General features: G+C 46.8%; 1 long non-coding RNA gene across 1 annotated transcript; it reads left to right on the top strand.

The window, feature by feature from the left end:
• Positions 1-9,257: 9,257 nt before the first annotated feature.
• On the top strand, positions 9,258-16,113 carry LOC131910339 (uncharacterized). The gene is made up of 3 exons (XR_009379109.1): positions 9,258-9,762; positions 12,227-12,327; positions 15,846-16,113. It is a non-coding gene; the product is annotated as an uncharacterized LOC131910339 (long non-coding RNA).
• The last annotated feature ends 490 nt before the right edge of the window (positions 16,114-16,603 follow it).

Below are 16,603 nucleotides of genomic sequence, written 5' to 3'. Positions count from 1 at the left end.
CTTCATCTTTGCATATTGTATCAGCCTTTCTGGAACGTCTAAGAGTACACTTGACAGTACTTTTTCTATCACCATTGGATTTATGAAGAACAAATATCTTTCATATTTAAAAAAAAAGTAAAAATGCTTGACCTGTGAAAATAAAAAATCCCTGATATTCACAGAATCATGGAAATTACAAAAGCAAGCTATTTTGTCAAAGTAAGCAAAAGTCCACCCATGCATAGTAGAAGTCTGGCTCCTCTCAAGATCCTGTTTTGCAACTCATTCAGATTAAGGGAAGGCTCACAGAGAAATTTTAGCTTATGGACTCTATTAGAGGTTACTTACTTACAAGTATGTGTTCTCTACATTTTTAATAATGGAACTCCTGGCATGCGAGACTACATTTTCCAGCTTCCCTTTCAGCCTGGATGTGACCCAGTTGTAGGCAATGGGATGTGAGTAAAAGGTTCAATACCACTTTCAAGTCACTGTCCCGTGGGAAAAATACCCGGTCACCTTTTCATGCTCTTCCTTCTTCATGCTGACTGCATCTGCAGTGACTGCCTTGGACTCAGCCCAGCCTGCCTCACTTCTGGACTGTCACATAAAAGAATGTGAAACTTCTACCCTCTCTCCATTCAGGTATTTGAGGATTCTTCTGTTTTAATACCTCAGCCTGTGCCCTACCAAATACACAGGCTCAGAGCTTTCTAATTGGGAGGACTGATAGTAGGGTGTACACCTAAGCCATGAATTATTTAAGGCTTTTGTTCAATTCAGAGTTAACTACACAGCAGTTGACTTAATAAACAGTTAATATTTCTAAACATCTGCTCCATTCAAGATGCTGTACCTGGTACTGAGACATCTTATCCAGCCCTAAACCATGAAGATCAGACACAGAAAAAATGCCACAAACCAGCCGGCACACTGTTAACCCCCACACCGGTGGTCTCCATGGTGATCACTCAGACACACTTCATTTTTGATCTTCATCAGTAATAGTGCCCTGGCTCCAGGAACCTTCCAATTTGAGCCAAGATTTGATGTCATTCAAATATGTTCTCCCTTGGTCAACTCACTTCCCTTTTACCTTAAATTTTCCAGTTATGAAATGGCCCTGATGGACCCATTAACATCTTCAGCCCTTTAAGACTTAGGCTCCCTAACAATTCCAACAGACATCCCTGTCTCTAGTCATGGAATTTATGGAAGAGGGCTAAGCCACCCTCATGAAACAAAGCTAAAAAGCCCAAACACACTAAGGAAGTGCATTGATAAATATGGATTGATTCTAATTATATGGCATTGGTAAGAGTGTCTAGAATTGGTTCTTCAAATTAGTCAATTGGTTCATTGTTTGCTAAAGTGGAGCATAAAAATCTGTCTACAATAGGGGCCAACATTAAGGAAAACACACCCATGAAATGGAGTTCCACCTATCATTTTGGATTAATTACATCTCCAAGCTAGTTAAGTTTCAAGACGGGGGAAATCCCCAAGCGTATGCAGATTGAAGTAGTCTCAATAGCAGGGACCACATATAATAGAGAGAGCATGTCTCCATGTTTAAATTACCGCTTGAGTGCTCACTACCAGTCTAGTTTAGAGACTGACTGTTGTTTGTGTGTTGGATGAGGTAACTCAAGCTGGCTTCAAACTCTTTAGGTAGCTGGAGCTGGTCTTGAACTGCTGACCCTCCAGCCTCCTCCTCTCAAGTGTTGGGATTACGGGCATGTGCCCCTATGCTCAGCAAAGATTTGTAGTATTTTCGTGTGTAAAACAGGAACAGGGTGCAGGATGTTTCCAAGTCCTTGATAAAGGACAGTGCCTAGCACACTACTTACCCCAGAGTGACAAATTATTAACTGTTGACTCACACAGAAACAAAATGCTGCCATTTGTTCTAGAACAAAAATAAGAACCTAGGGCTAGCAATGCAGCTCAGTTAACAGAGTGCTTCCCTAGCATGCATGAAGCCCTGGGCTCCATCCCCAGCCACACATAAACCTAGGGCAATAGTGTCCACCTGTAAGTCCAGCATCTGGGGAGTAGATGCAGAGAACTGGAAGTCCAAGGTCATCCTTGGCTGCATCCACAGCCTACATGAGATATTGTGCCAAGAAAGAAATGGGGAGAGGAAAGGAGGAAAGGGGAGGGAGATGGAGAAAGAGAAATAGGGCAGAGAGTGGTACGGAGGATACATAAAGACAATGCTTCCAGCTCAGAAGCCCCCCTTCCCTTCAGGGCAGATTTCAGAAATCAGCAAAGACACAACATGAAGTGAAGGGTGTGTGTGGGAATGTTCTGAAACCAGGGATCCACAAGAATGTCAAGTCAGGAAAGGAAAATAATAATTCACTACGCTCTCCTGTGAGCAGGACAATGGAGAGGGTGCATCTTCACAGAGTCTCAGTGGATACATAAAGACCAGTCTCAGTCTAAGATGGGGAGTGATCCTCTGTGATCAGGGTCAAGGAGACCTGTGAGGAAAATCTGTGAAGGATAGATAACTAGAGAGTATTGCAGAACAGGGGTAAATTGCATTAAAATTAGTGCGTGATTTATATATACCTATAATCTGCCAAATAGCTATAGGCTTGGCCAGGATATTTCCATATGTTGTGGTAAATCATTTGGGAGGCCAACTGAGCATTTGTGGCATTTCAGAGATGCCAGCTTTGGCTAGGAGGCTGGCGGCTGCTAGGGGCAGTAACCTGCCTTGTGTGAAGACAGGAACAGTGTCTAGCTCCAAGGGAGCAGATGGTAAGACCATGGGGCCTCCACATCTCCTCCCGTCTCCAGAGATGATGTTCTGGTGTACCTGCGCTTGCAAATGGACCAGACTGTTCCCTCTGCCCGCACAGCCAGCCTGGGTTGTCCCTTGGCTTTTTGCTAACACGGAGAGGGACTGGTGCATCTAATTTTCACCAGTTCCCTGTTACAAAGCAATTTAGTCACAGAGGAAGCATCCACCTCAGCCCACGGAAGAACAAAGAATCCAAAGAGCTCCTGAGAGATAGAAAAGAAGGAAAATATGCCTTCCCCAAGTCCCTAACCTCCAGGCCATGGCTGGGTACATAATAAGACAGGTTCTGTGATGCTTTCTCTCAAAAATCTTGTCTGTGAGGAAACGAGAGAGCCTTTCCAGAACCTATTCCCAGAGGACAAGGCAGCGCAGGAAACTCAGAACAGAGAAGTACGGTAAATGGTTCTCCTCTGGGTGCCCACCATCCTCATGACATTCTCCAAGAGTCCCCGTCATTGCTCAGCCATCCCTAACTCCTCCCCTGTGTGAGAGAAGCAAAAAAAGATGACAGCATTGTCCCAGCACCCCGAAAACAAACCCAAGGAGAGCTGCAATGGCACCCACCCTGGTGACCAGATGGCTCCTCCTCAGTCTGCACTTCCTCGGGTGTCTCTACAAGCTCAGAAGCACCAGCAGGGAAAACACCTCATGGCTGGCAAGTCACCAGCCTGGGCCCTGTCCTGGCCATCTGACCGTACAACGATACTAGCAGTGTGTGTGTCCTGGTTTCCCTGGACACCTAAAAAAAGCTCAGCTCAAGGCTGGCCATTTTCCCTCTAATCCCCGGCTTTCACCACCAGGACAGCGTGAAATCTGAAAACCTGCGGTCAGCACAAGACAAACCAGAAGGGGAGAAGCCAGCACAAGATGTTTCCCCAGCAAGCCGCCTGGGGAGCCGAGCCTCGCCTTTCCCATGTGCTCGAGGTGTGGTGTCCAAAGTAAACCTTTTGAACTGGTTTTTTGGAACCTCCAAAAAGACCCTGCACATCAAAGGGGATCCGATCCCCCGCGCTGCGCATGGCAGGCATTGTTAAGCATTTTGCATGAATCAGCCACCTTCTGAAAAAGAAAGGAAACGCAAAGCACATGGCCAGCCGTGGCCACAGCCGCGGCCCCAAGCACATGCGCAACACATGGCCTGGCCTGACTCGGTAGATTCAAAGGGCCGCAGCCACAAGAACCTTTCTCTCTACTCCCACAGGCCGGGATACAATGGGGCCAGTTGTTGGAGATATCACACACCCCTCCTATAGACCCACCTCTTAGGAGTCTGTGCAAACTCTGATTCCAGTCACAAGGGGATCCTGCTGGGCCACCTAAAAAAAAAAAAGAAAGAAAGTCAGGTAGATGCAGTCTGTGTTGAACAGAGAGGCCTGTGTGAGTCATTGGCACTGGGCCCAGAAAGCCACACTCCTTAGCAAGCTTCTGCATTGATGGCTTCCGCAGGGGACTCCAGACCCTGAAAAGACTAGTGGGGAGATTCCATGCCTTCAGACTTTTATCATCTACCTTCCTGGGTTTGTTTGGTTCCCTGCAGGTGGCTGTAGTGAGGGACAGAGCATACCCTACCCCCTCAGAGGCCACTGATGTCCCCATGGAGCCTAGATATTAAGGAGATTGTCTCCTCGAGGCCAACCTGTGAAGGAAGGCATCTCCAGGCCCTGACTAAACATCCATCCACTCTGCCTGGTGAGAACGGCAGGCAGCAATCATTAGAGGGCAGAGTGGAAGGAACCTGAGCCACTTTTTCCTCTCACTAACAACCTCCCCACAGGAGAAAAAGATCCGGCCCTGAGATTTTACTGGAGATAAATGGAACCGTTTGAAAGGGAGATGCTTTTTAAAAAGCCATCTTCTCTGATGAACAAAGTTCTAGGTTCAGAAAAAGAAAAAGGTTTAAAAGCTGTGAATACAACTCAATTGGTAAGTTTTAATTAGCAGTTCAAAACTGCCCACATTCTGGGTTTCTAATTAATAGGCACGATTTCCGTTGAGTTCTACTTCAGTGAGAGCTATATAAAACCAGTGAGTGGGTGACATCATTCCATTCAAACAAGAACAAGAAGAAAAGAGAGGAATGCTGAGTTAGGAACAGAAAAAGCAAATGAACCGTTTCTCTTCTACACTTGTATAAATAAACACTGCTACCCACACCTCCTCCTGGGGTTTGTCAGTCCAAGACCAATCAACGCCCTCTGTCAATTTAACACCTCAACTCCCTGAACCATGGGCCAGAGAGTGTTTGTCCCAGTCAGACCATCTACAAATACTGGGGGATCAAGAAAAGAAAGTGTTAGGGTTGGGGGCAGAGAGCTCATGTTCAGCATTTGCAAAGCCCTGGGTTCCACCCCCAAGTACACACGTAAGAGGGACATTGGACAGACACACAAGAGACAAAATCCTGAAGAATATTGTGTGGTATACATGATTTATTTATCCCTAGTCCAGAAAATGACGAGAAGGCTTCAAAGGGTGTCTTAGTTAGGGTTTCTATTGCTGTGAAGAGACACCATGACCACAGAAACTCTTATAGAGAAAACATTTAATTGAGGTGGCTTACAGTTTCAGAGGTTCAGTCCATTATCATTATGGCAGAGAGCATGGTGGTGTGCAGGCAGACATGGTGCTGGCTACATCTTGAGAAAAGACAATACCAAGTGAACTGTGACACTGTGAGTAGCTTGAGTGTAGGAGACCTCAACGCCCAGCCCCACAGTGACACACTTCCTCAAACAAGGTGATATCTACTCCAACAAAGCTACCGCTCCTGATAGTGCCGCTCCTCATGAGCTCCTGGGGGCCCATTACATTCAACCCACCACAAAGGACTTCAATCAAAAAGAGACCTGAAAAAGAGAGAGAGAAAGAGATCCAGATTTGGGGGAAGAAGGCATCTCTGGAAGCTTTATGAGTAGAGGACACAGGAGTAGCATGGTAATGGCTTAGAGGGCGCATGACTCCAGCCTGCAGGAGGCAGGCTATTCTCCCTGGAGATGCAGGAACTTACCAGATGTGAGCAAAGAAGGCCTAGGGGATGCTGATTCTTGAAGGAGTGACACCGTTTTGCATTGTCAGATGAAGCCACACCCAGTGTGTGTCCTAGTGTTCTAGACCTCAGGCAGAGCTGCCCAGAAAGGTAATCGACTGCTCTGGGTTTGCCACAGTCCCATGTGTGTACATATGCATGCACACCCTCATTGCATGCACACATTTATGTCCCCCCATCCCCACCCTGCAACCTTAGGACCCTCTTAGCAGAACACCTCCATGCTGGACAAAAACCTGATGCTGAAGATGCCATAGAAAGCAGCTCATGGTTAGAAGGTGGTGGTGACATTGATGAGGTAAGCCTATGATAGAGCAGACTCTGAGAACACATCCAGATGGGGAGAAACACTCAGGCCTCATTTCTCATCTACGCCCCATAGAGCTTAGGAGGAAACTGCAGTTCTCTCAGGAACCTCCAGGGAGCCGCTTAAAGAAGAAAAGACGTTTAAAAGGAAACCTTCTAGAACACGCCATGAGAGTCTTAGCACTTGCCCAGTTACCTGATCGAAACCACCAACCATCTTCCAACACCCAGTGGTGGTCCCACCAGATGTTTATCCGTGAATTATGAACAAGAAGACATCCTGGAACATCAGTAGAGACTTATCTTGCTCTCTCCCTGCCAGATAGTTTTCTTACGGCTCTGGATCCCAAGAAGCCAAGCTGTCCTCACCTTACTAAGACATCATTGCAGTCCATCTTGCCTGGATCCAGTGGATCCATTTCTATCTGGTATACATTGGAATTTCCAGGTTAAGAATAGATCTCCCCAACCCAAGGTTCTATGGTTAACTTAAACAAAGGAACCTTCGTGATCAACTTGATTCCCTACCCAACCTGCCTGGGAATGAAGTCTATCATACAGTCTCATTTTACCACTTGGCTAGAGCCCAGGTTGAATAAACAATTTCCATGAAACAATACAGCAAATTGCCTGTAAGACCTCAACCTTAAGGTAAGTGTTTCCAGTCAGGATGGTGAGGAATTCCTGCCACTGAAAGAAATAAGTTCCAGCCATCCCCATGAAGAGGGTACCTTGCCAACTAATAAGCTTCTTCTAGTTCGAAACACTATGGCTTCCAGGCCAGCCTAGGGTGGGAAAAGGTAAGGTGCTGTGGGATGGTCTGTATGTCAAATGTGTTGCTGATTGGTCAATAAATAAATCACTGATTGGCCAGTGGCCAGGCAGGAAGTATAGGTGGGACTAACAGAGGAGAATTGAGAGAACAGGAAGCTGGGTGAGGGAGACACTGCCAGCCGCCACCATGACAAGCCACATGTGAAGATGCCGGTAAGCCACGAGCCATGTGGCAAGGTAAAGATTAATAGAAATGGATTAATTTAGGCTGTAAGAACAGTTAGCAAGAAGCCTGCCACGGCCATACAGTTTGTAGCCAATATAAGTCTCTGTGTTTACTTGGTTGGGTCTGAGTGGCTGTGGGACTGGTGGGTGTCAGAGATTTGCCCTGACCGTGGGCCAGGCAGGAAAACTCTAGCTACAGTAAGGGCTTCACAAACTCCTTATTCCAGTAAGAGCCTGTATTTCAAGCACAGCCATGAGCTGCAGAATGATCTTGGTCAATGGGAAAAGACATCTGTGTTGACAGTCCCATAGATTCTGTCACCCAGCAACATCTTAGTTTGTGTGAGTGTACTCTGTGATGCTAACACCATATAACCTGACAATGCATTTCTCAGAAAGTTCCCACCATCCCTCAGTGCATCACTGCATGGTTGATCCTCCTTACCTGAGGCAGTTCTGCTTGGTAAAGGCACCAACGTCATGAAATTAGCAGGTACCAAATCATCCGTCCTAGAGACAATGCAGGGCTGGATTTCAGGGAGCATCTAATTATAACATTTTTGTCAATCAATACAAAGTCTTGGTTTATGTTTTAAAGGTAGCTTTATTTAAGAAGCAGTGTGTGTTCAACAACTTTGTACTCCCTGCTAATACCTCTGAAGCTCTTGCTTGAAGGAAGCGTGAACACCGAGACTCCCTCTTCTAGATACACTGCAGCCTTCTTGTGCCCAGCAGCCCATGACAGCATGTCGGCCCTGTGACTGGAGCATTTTAAAAATCAAAACTGCCCAACAAAAGCGTGCACACACACACACACACACACACACACACACACACACACACACACAGTAAAGTAAAAGGACATGGCACTAAATAAATGGCAAAGAGAACTCCTGTTTGCAGGAGGAGAGCTGAAAGTGTCACTTTGTTCCACTTTAGCTGAGAACATGCTCGTCCAGTAGCTCACATTGTACTGAGCTCTGTGCGTGTCCACACGTGAACGTGGAGGCACTAACAGTACTGATCCACAGGCTGTAAATAAAAATTAGGAAGCAGCAAATTCATAAATATACAGTCTGCAAATGATAGGTGTGGAGGTAGGCTTAGCTGTAATTCTATCCTGTAATGCAGCAATTCTGTAAAGAATCAGACCAAACTGAGTGTGGTGATGTGTCCCTGTCACCCCAGCCCTCCAGAGAAGGCAGCAAGAGAATCAGCATTTGAAAGTCATCCTTAGCTACATGAGTTTGAGGCCAGCCTGGGCTATGTGAGAGCCTGTTGAAAGAGAAGGAAGGGAGGGAGGGAGGGAGGGAGGGAGGGAGGGAGGGAGGGAGGGAGGGAGGGAAGGAAAGAGGGAGGGAGGGAGGGAGGGGCCGAAGAGATGGATCAGTGGTTGAGTACTGACTACTCTTCTAGAAGACCTGGGTTCAATTCCCAAGCACCCATATGGCAATTTACAACTGTCTGTAACTCCAGTTGCTGGGGATTGGACACCATTACACATACATGCAGCAAAACACCAATGCACACAGACTAAAAATAAACAAATTGTTTAAAAAAAGAAAAGAAGCCAAACTAGATGCTCAAATATTTTGTCACTTATTAAGTCAGAGTGTCATTGATGTCCCTGCCACCACTACTTTCATTTTTTGAGATGTTAGTCGTGTGTGTGTGTGTGTGTGTGTGTGTGTGTGCACACGCGCGCGTGCCCGCACAATTTTGTTGGGCAGTTTTGCTTTTTAAAATGCATGTACACAGGCACACAGGCTGGGTTGGAGGACAACTTAGCCAGCTCAGTCCTCCTCTTCCGCCTGCACATGGTTCTGGAGATCAAGCTCAGGTTGCCAGGTTGTGCAGTTGGGCGCCTTTGCCCACTGAGCCTCCACCAGCCTGAGGTGTTAGCATATTTAAAGGCTAAAATTAAACAGGAAATTGCCCACCGAGGTGGTTGAAACTGCAGAATACTCTGTTTATAGTTGACACCGTAAGGCTCTTAACTACAACATGAGTAAACGCAGCACCGTGGGTGTCGCCGGAAGGCGATGACAGGCAGTGTTCCGGTGATGGCACAGAGTCTTGAGTTCTATGATGACAATCGTTTTCCAGGCTTTCCATGGAAATGGGCAGAGTTGATGGAGAGAGCCCTCTTTTAGTTTTATTTCTTTTAATTTACATTGAAACACATATATGGGTGTGGCCAAGCGGAGCTCTAAACCCACCCACTTCCTCAGGACCTACCCTGTGGTTCTCTAGGGTGCAGCCTGAAAGAGTTTCTGTCTTAGGAAATGACTCTGGGAACACTTGTGGACAGACTTGACATTTGCTTCTGCTGAGTCTCTTTGGCAAGGCCTGACTTTCTCTTCTCTGGTTTTCTCCCATGTCCCTAATCTGCCTTACTCACTTCAATGCACACCTCGAAACTGTGCAGAGAGGCACTCCAGAGACCAACCACCGACGACAGACTCGAAGTGCAGGGCTACGTGACTTTTCACATTTGAGAAAAACACAATAATCCCAACACCATCAGAAGGGGCGCACACTTCTGCCTTGGTCAGCAAGCAGCTCAGCAGCTGTCCTGCCGACGTGCGCTATCGCCAGTTCCCAGTTCTGTCCTCAGGTAGTTCTACATTCCTTTCCACCGCGTCACATCTCTGCAAAGCCAGATTTCAACAGCTGGGTGATAGGAAATAAAAACCACCTTAGAAACAGCTGGAGTAGCCGATCAGGGAGGGGTGTCCAACCCGATTCCAGTTTTCTTAAAGAACGGCTCCATACCTTTCTGTTTCATCACCTCAGAAATGTGTCCTCCGATCTTTCTAACCCCGGGGACCAGCAATTTGCTTTATGAAAGTTCCAGTATTAGTGAGCCTGACAAGAATGAGGTGAACTATGCCTGGCCAAGCTCGGCTGAGCTAGGAATACTAGAACTAGTTATTGACTCACTTATCCAGTGTAAACAGGGCTTCCCTAACTCGCTATCAGGCAGACGGGGGTTCTTTGTTTTGTTTTTTATGTACTTCAGAAGTTTGGGATTTACGTGACTTCAGAAGTTTTGAGGTTTACGTGTGTGTGTGTGTGTGTGTGTGTGTGTGTGTGTGTGTGTATGTGTTCAAATGATTAACTCCATGCATACCATCACCATTTACCCCAGCTTTCTGAAGGAACTGGGATGGCTAGTTATATTAGATCAGTGGTCTCCCTGCTAAGGAGTAAGAGTCCATTATCCATTCTACACACCATCATCTCCAATAGCCAGCCATTCTCCCTTTATCTTGGTGCCCTCAAGAGTGAGCAAAAGGCAGTGTGTGCCGTCTCTACTCATCTCACTGCGGGCCTCCTCCCTCCAACCCATCTCTGCACTGAACCAGGGCTGCCTCTCTAAAACGCAGTCCTCCTAAAGCCTTTGGTGCCGACTCGGCATGGTCTGAGAAACACTCAGCCATCTGGCCACACCCTTAGCCGTCCAGTCTCAGCTTGACCATTCAACAGTTCTTGTTAGCCACACTTTCTTTGTTTGTTTTTCTGGTTTTTTTTGTTTTTTGAGACAGGGTTTCTCTGTGTAGCCCTGGCTGTCCTGGAACTCACTCTGTAGACCAGGCTGGCCTCGAACTCACAGAGATCTGCCTGCCTCTGCCTCCCAAGTGCTGGGATTAAAGGTGTGCATCACTACCACTGGCTTTAGTTTATGTTGTTGTTGTTTGTTTGTTTTTTGTTTGTTTGCTTGTTTGTTTTAGTTAGTCATAACAACTTCATTCCCATCACTAAGCCCAACTAACTCTACTTGGCCTTCTAAGACTTAACCAGGAGGTACCTCCATGGTAGGCTCTCGAAACTAGGTTAACTATTTCCCTTACGTGCTCCGTAAGTGTACACTACAGCTGCACTGTAAGGACCTGGCACTTGTCTCCCTCTCTAAAGCACTGGAACTACTTCATAGTAGAGACTAATAAATATGTGTGGGAAGGATGGAGGAAGAACAGGATCGTAAAAAAAAAAAAATCTTAAATGCAAGGAAGAATTGATAAAAGAGTCGGGGAGGAGTGATGGAAAACACTAGGGAAGAGTCACATTGTGGGAACAAAGTAAAAACAGCTTTTTGGCAGTAGGTGCTTCTGAGAAACAGGCACACCAGTTGGCCTTAATTGTCAATTTGACACAATTGGGTGTCATCTGAGAGAAGAAGCCTGGACCGGGTGGTCTACGGACATGGATATGAGGGAAGCATCCTGGTGATTCATTGATACAGGCAGGCCCAGCCCACTGTGGGTAGAACCTTGAGAACCAAGTCTTCCTTGAGCAAGACTTGGGCTGTATCAGAAAGCTGATTAAACCTAAGTAAGGGAGCAAGCCAGAAAGCCCAAGGCCCAGAGTGAGCCAGCAAGTAGCACTGATCCACAGTTTCTGATTCAAGTTCCTGCCTTGATGTCCCTCAATGGTGGACTGTCATCTGGCTTTATAGCTGAGTTGTTTTTGGTTAAAGTATTTAATCACAGCAACAGAATAAAACTAGAACACAAAGTAACTAATGGGTAAAGTGAGTTTCTCCACCACCACCTCCAACGCCCATGAATCTCTTTGGCAGTCTGTTGGAGGCTATGGGCCCTTCTCAAAATAAGAATATTAAATATATAAACTAAAATGTAGAAAGCAATCACTAAAACTACTTACAGCAAAATGATTGTGGTACAATATTTAAAACATTTTCCTATAGGCATATGTGTGCATCTTCATTAATGTACTAACAAGATCTAGCAGTCACTCCCCAAACCACTACAATTTCTCAGGAGTGGTGAAAGAAAACACTTTAAGATACTTGCAATAACTGTCATGTTAGCACTACTGTGGTTTATTACCACACCCTTGGCTAAAGGAAATGCTAAACTTCAGTTAGAGATCAGCAGTAGTATTTTTTTCCCCTTCCAAATCCAGGGCTCCCAGGTTAAGGAACACTAACCCAAATCACCAAATTGGCAGTGAGGTCCTCGATCATTTTTTTTCCAGAGCAGTGTCAGGGCAATGAGGGAGGAAACATGAGGGGCGTTTTTTGCAGTCAAACATTGAAATGGCTTGTTTCATTGTAGAAACTGTGAAGGGGCACAGACATGGGAGATACCATCTCCTCATGACCCTGAAGATGACGTCAGGAAGGCAGCTGAATTTCAGTTGAAGTGGTTCCTGAAAGGTGAGCAAAGGACAGTAGCTCAGGATGGGAAAGAGTTAGCATCGTTTGAGTGAGGCAGGGAGACTGCCCAGCCCATGGGGCCAGAACTTCAGGAAAAAGCCACAATCGATGCCTCAGGATTGGTTTTCTCTGAAAAATAACCATCAGTGCTTGGAATCAGACGTAGAACGGAGTCTGTATGTCTGACTCCATTTTTGCTTGTGATGCTGTTTGGAGAGAAGAGCAAACACAGAATTTTTCTAGAGAGTGTGGAAGACAGAAACATCCAGAAACCTGCTCTAAAGGCAGCCTTTCTTGTTCAGATGAGACCTGACCTCAGGACCATGGAAGTCACCCAGCTTGCTCTTTTCCTAAGTTGATATTGAGCATTGTCAACAGTAATTGATACCTAAGGTAGCCTCAAAAGTAAATAATAATCAAAAATATGAAGAAGATACAACAGGTGCAAAACTGAAGAACACATCAGATCAGACACAACAGTTATTAAATGGAACATCAAAAAAAAAAAAAAAAAAAAGGAAGGCCACCTGGGTTCCTAATAACTGCCCTTTCTAGCCAAGGACAAAGAATCGGCTCTAGCTGGCTGGTAAGGTCAGCACCTCCTAAAGAGCCTGGAGCGAAGGGAACCAGAGGAAAGCTGTGTAGACATGCAAATGTTCCATTTAAATCCTGGCATCAGTCCCCCCCCCCCCCCCCGAAAGTGGGATAATTAAGTCATTAGAGAACTGTATTCAAGCCCCCTCTCCTCTTAGAAATGGTCCAGATCTATTGATAGTTAATTTTATCCCCCAGAACCCAGACCAAGATAAGTGGAGTTGAGAGAAAGTCCACTAATGGCACATAGGTAAGAGAGACTGTGGGTTGGGAAGTCTGGAATTCTCATGTAACACTTTATGCTCTAAGACTGGAGCTCATAGGGGGTCTCTGGGCTCTGGCAGAGCCTAACGGACCAATTTCTCCACCGCTGAAGTCATGCCACCGCCGAATGTTCATACTGCGCTGTTTATCTTCCTTTCCACCGGAGGAGTTCAGAACTGTCTTTCCAGAAGTGACCTCTGCCAGGCTCAGAGCAGCTCTGTGTTGTTATCAACCCACATTCCCAGAGAGTAAAGGGATTAACTCAAGGTCACCTAGCCCTTCTGAGGCTTGGGTAACACTAATGACTAACCTTGTGTCTTATCGTTCATGCTCCTATTTATCTCAACCCGTGGATTCCTGGGAAATTGCACAAAAAAAAAAAATGTTTCCAAGAACATTCAAGGTTATCCCTGGGGGAGCTCACTCATCTGGAATTATCAAAAGATCTAGCACAGTGGTTAAGGAAAAAAAAATTTTCCCCAAGCTTCACAGCTCAGGTTTCTAACAGCACACCCACCGGATTCCTGGAACAGTGTGGTTGGAACACTATATATAAACTCTGGGAGTTACTGCTCCTCAGGAATGTGAAATCCCATCAACCCTCAGCTTTTGGATAATCCCAGACCTCAGGGATCAAGTCCCCATGGAGGCACAGGTGTACTTTGCTCCAAAAAGTGCTCTTCAAAACCTCCCCGTGGTTCACAGCTCACTTTGGAAATTAACAACCTCTGGGTCTGCTCCGTTTAGCAACCAGTTTGTGCTGTTGAAATGCAAACAAGACAGACTCCTGCTCCTCTGAGGCCAGCTCCGGGCTAGAGAGCCACTGCCAGGCTGCTCCCCAGAGGGGATTTCAAGAGGACTTTACTCAAGTTTGGCACACGTTCCCTACCCAGACCAGAACAGAGGGCTCCCATCTAGCAGCTGTGAACTCTGACTCACCTGCCTGTAGGAGAATTTCTGGCCCCTTGTGACAGAGTATTTACCAAGGGCCTGAGGAGCAGGCTTGTTCTGTCTGAGTCTCTGAGAGACAGCTGTTTGAGGGAAGAAAGGTGAAGAGGTGAGGGCAGGTGTCCGACACACCTGGAGGTTCCACCTTCTATTGTCTTCTTCCTCCCCGCCCCACTCCACCCCAGGCTCACTCCTCCCCTGCATCCACAGCTCCACCCCCCACACCCTTCCCCCCTCCTCCACCCCGGCTCTGTTGCTCATTTTCTCTGGAGCCAGGGTCCCCAGAAGAGGTCATACCCACACTCATGCCTGTGGACATTCACATTTGTTGTCTTCTTGCTTTTTAAAACCATTTACTGTGTCTCTGGGCTCGGCTTTTGCCTACAGCCAATGTCACCTTGATTGTATAAAAGCACCCATGAGGTAGATCAGCGCCTCATTCAACCCTGGTCAGAGAAGCTGCTTCTTGCAGTAGATGGGTGTTAACACAGAGCCCCACAACCTGACCCTGTGCAGAAAGACTTGGAGCGCTCGGTCCTAAATAGGGTGCCTCCACCAGACCCCTCCCCTCAAGGCTCAGGGGAAGAGGAGCAAGATTTTAAGAGCCAAACGTGGCGGATGACTCCAAGGGACAGTGTCTTCCAGACACAACCAGACTCATACATAGGAACTCACAGAGACTGTGACAGGACACATGAAACCTGCCCGTGTTCAAGCCAGACAAACCCCCAGCACTGAGAAGGGGAAATGGACACAAAGTCCCACCCCTAACCAGGAAGCTACTTGTACTTGATAGCTACTCGGAAAGGGAAAATCTGCTTTCTACAATGGGAGTGCCCTTGGGTTATCAACCACACTCAGGCAGGCTCTACGCCCAGGAAATTGTTGGCCAACACAGAACAGAAACAGAACAGAATCCATGTTGTTGGGGGGAAGTGGGGGGCTTTGCTTTCATTTTGTTTTGTCTTATTGGGTTTTTTCTTTGTTTTTATTTTATTTTATTTTGTTTTTGATAGAAAGTACCAAGTTGAGTAGGTAGGGAGGTGGAGAGGATCTGGGAGTCAGTTAGGGGAGGGGAAAGGCATGATTTTGTATGAAGAAACAATCTCTTTAAATGCCCATGAGACCTTGTGGGTAAAGATCTCAAGTGGAATTAAAAGAAAGAACCGAAGGAGGTGCCAGCTGCTGTGCAATCATACAGAATCTGAGCTGCTGAGTGACACCACCACCCGCAGTCACTTAGTAACCCAGTAATATGCAGCACAGACTACGGAACTAAAGAGCCCAGTGGTCAAAGGGAACCAACCCAGTTTCAACATCTGCCCTTGTGAAATAAGGAGTTGCTTGAAGACTCTTACAAAATGGTTGCTGAATACGCATATGGGCTTCTAAGCAAGGAGTAAGCACGGTTGGCGCCTCCCACTCAGCCACTGCCCTGCCAGAGGCATGTGGCCAAGAGGTTGCGTTGACTCCTTAAGGCCATGGCCACATCTGGTGTGCCAGTCACTCCCATGAGCGCCTCATTTATTTTCTTATTCCCATGAGGCAGAAAGCCTGGTGAAGACATTCATGGGCTTTTACACTGGAGTCCCTGGCCTCCACCCACTCCATCTGCCCTCACCCCACCTGAGTTTCAAAGCCCCCCACAGCCCTCCTCGCTTCTGCAGCCCAGCTTCTCCCTCTGCTAAAATCCCATTTGTCGTCTTGTACAGCTATTTTCAACCAGCTCAAAACATACCCTCTCGGAGAGAGAAGGGAGGCACACAAGACTCAGAAAGTTCGCAAACAGAAACTCATGAGGCCCTTCCCTGAGGTTACAGACCCAGTCAACAATCTGGAGGAGAGGAGATCTTCTGAGGCTCTGCTTCCAAGTTGTACAGAGAATTCCACGGTTGCAGTTTTCCTGAACTGCCATCCATGCTAGTGTGGGCTTTTCGATGTCACCCCCCCTAACCCATGTCACCCTTGTTCCCATAAGAACCTCCAGTAAACTTCAAGCTGGCTGTAGTAGAATTTTTTCTTTGGTCTGTTGCCAATGCCCTACCTGGGGTGGATACATTTGTTGACATCTTCCCCAGAGAAGTCACATAACCACCCTGGTGCTGACAGGAAGTCTGCAGAAGTCCAGAAGTCCCAGAAGTACAGGTGACTTTCCAGTCTCTGGTGCTTTAGACCATGACACCCGAGGGGCTTGGCTTTCACGGCTATTCCTTCTCGACTCTGGCCCTTTCTATAGCTTCTGCCTTTCTTCCCTTAAAATGTGCCGTTGTCCTTACCTCAGCACAGGCCTTGGGTGGTGAGATGATTCCTCTGAGCTGCTCTTTCTTTCTCAGCCAACCTCTGGTCAAGCCATCGCCACCTGCCATTACAGTCCCCAAACACCATCCCTTCCTTACCTCAGCCATGTGGGCCACACTGCTCCGCGTCCCTAAACTGTCATTCACTAGTCATCAGGAATCTTTAACCACAT

Source organism: Peromyscus eremicus, chromosome 5 (assembly GCF_949786415.1).
Source record: "Peromyscus eremicus chromosome 5, PerEre_H2_v1, whole genome shotgun sequence".
Classification (NCBI taxonomy): domain Eukaryota; kingdom Metazoa; phylum Chordata; class Mammalia; order Rodentia; family Cricetidae; genus Peromyscus; species Peromyscus eremicus.
Note: the sequence above shows the minus strand (reverse complement) of the source record. Positions and strands in the feature narration are given on the sequence as shown.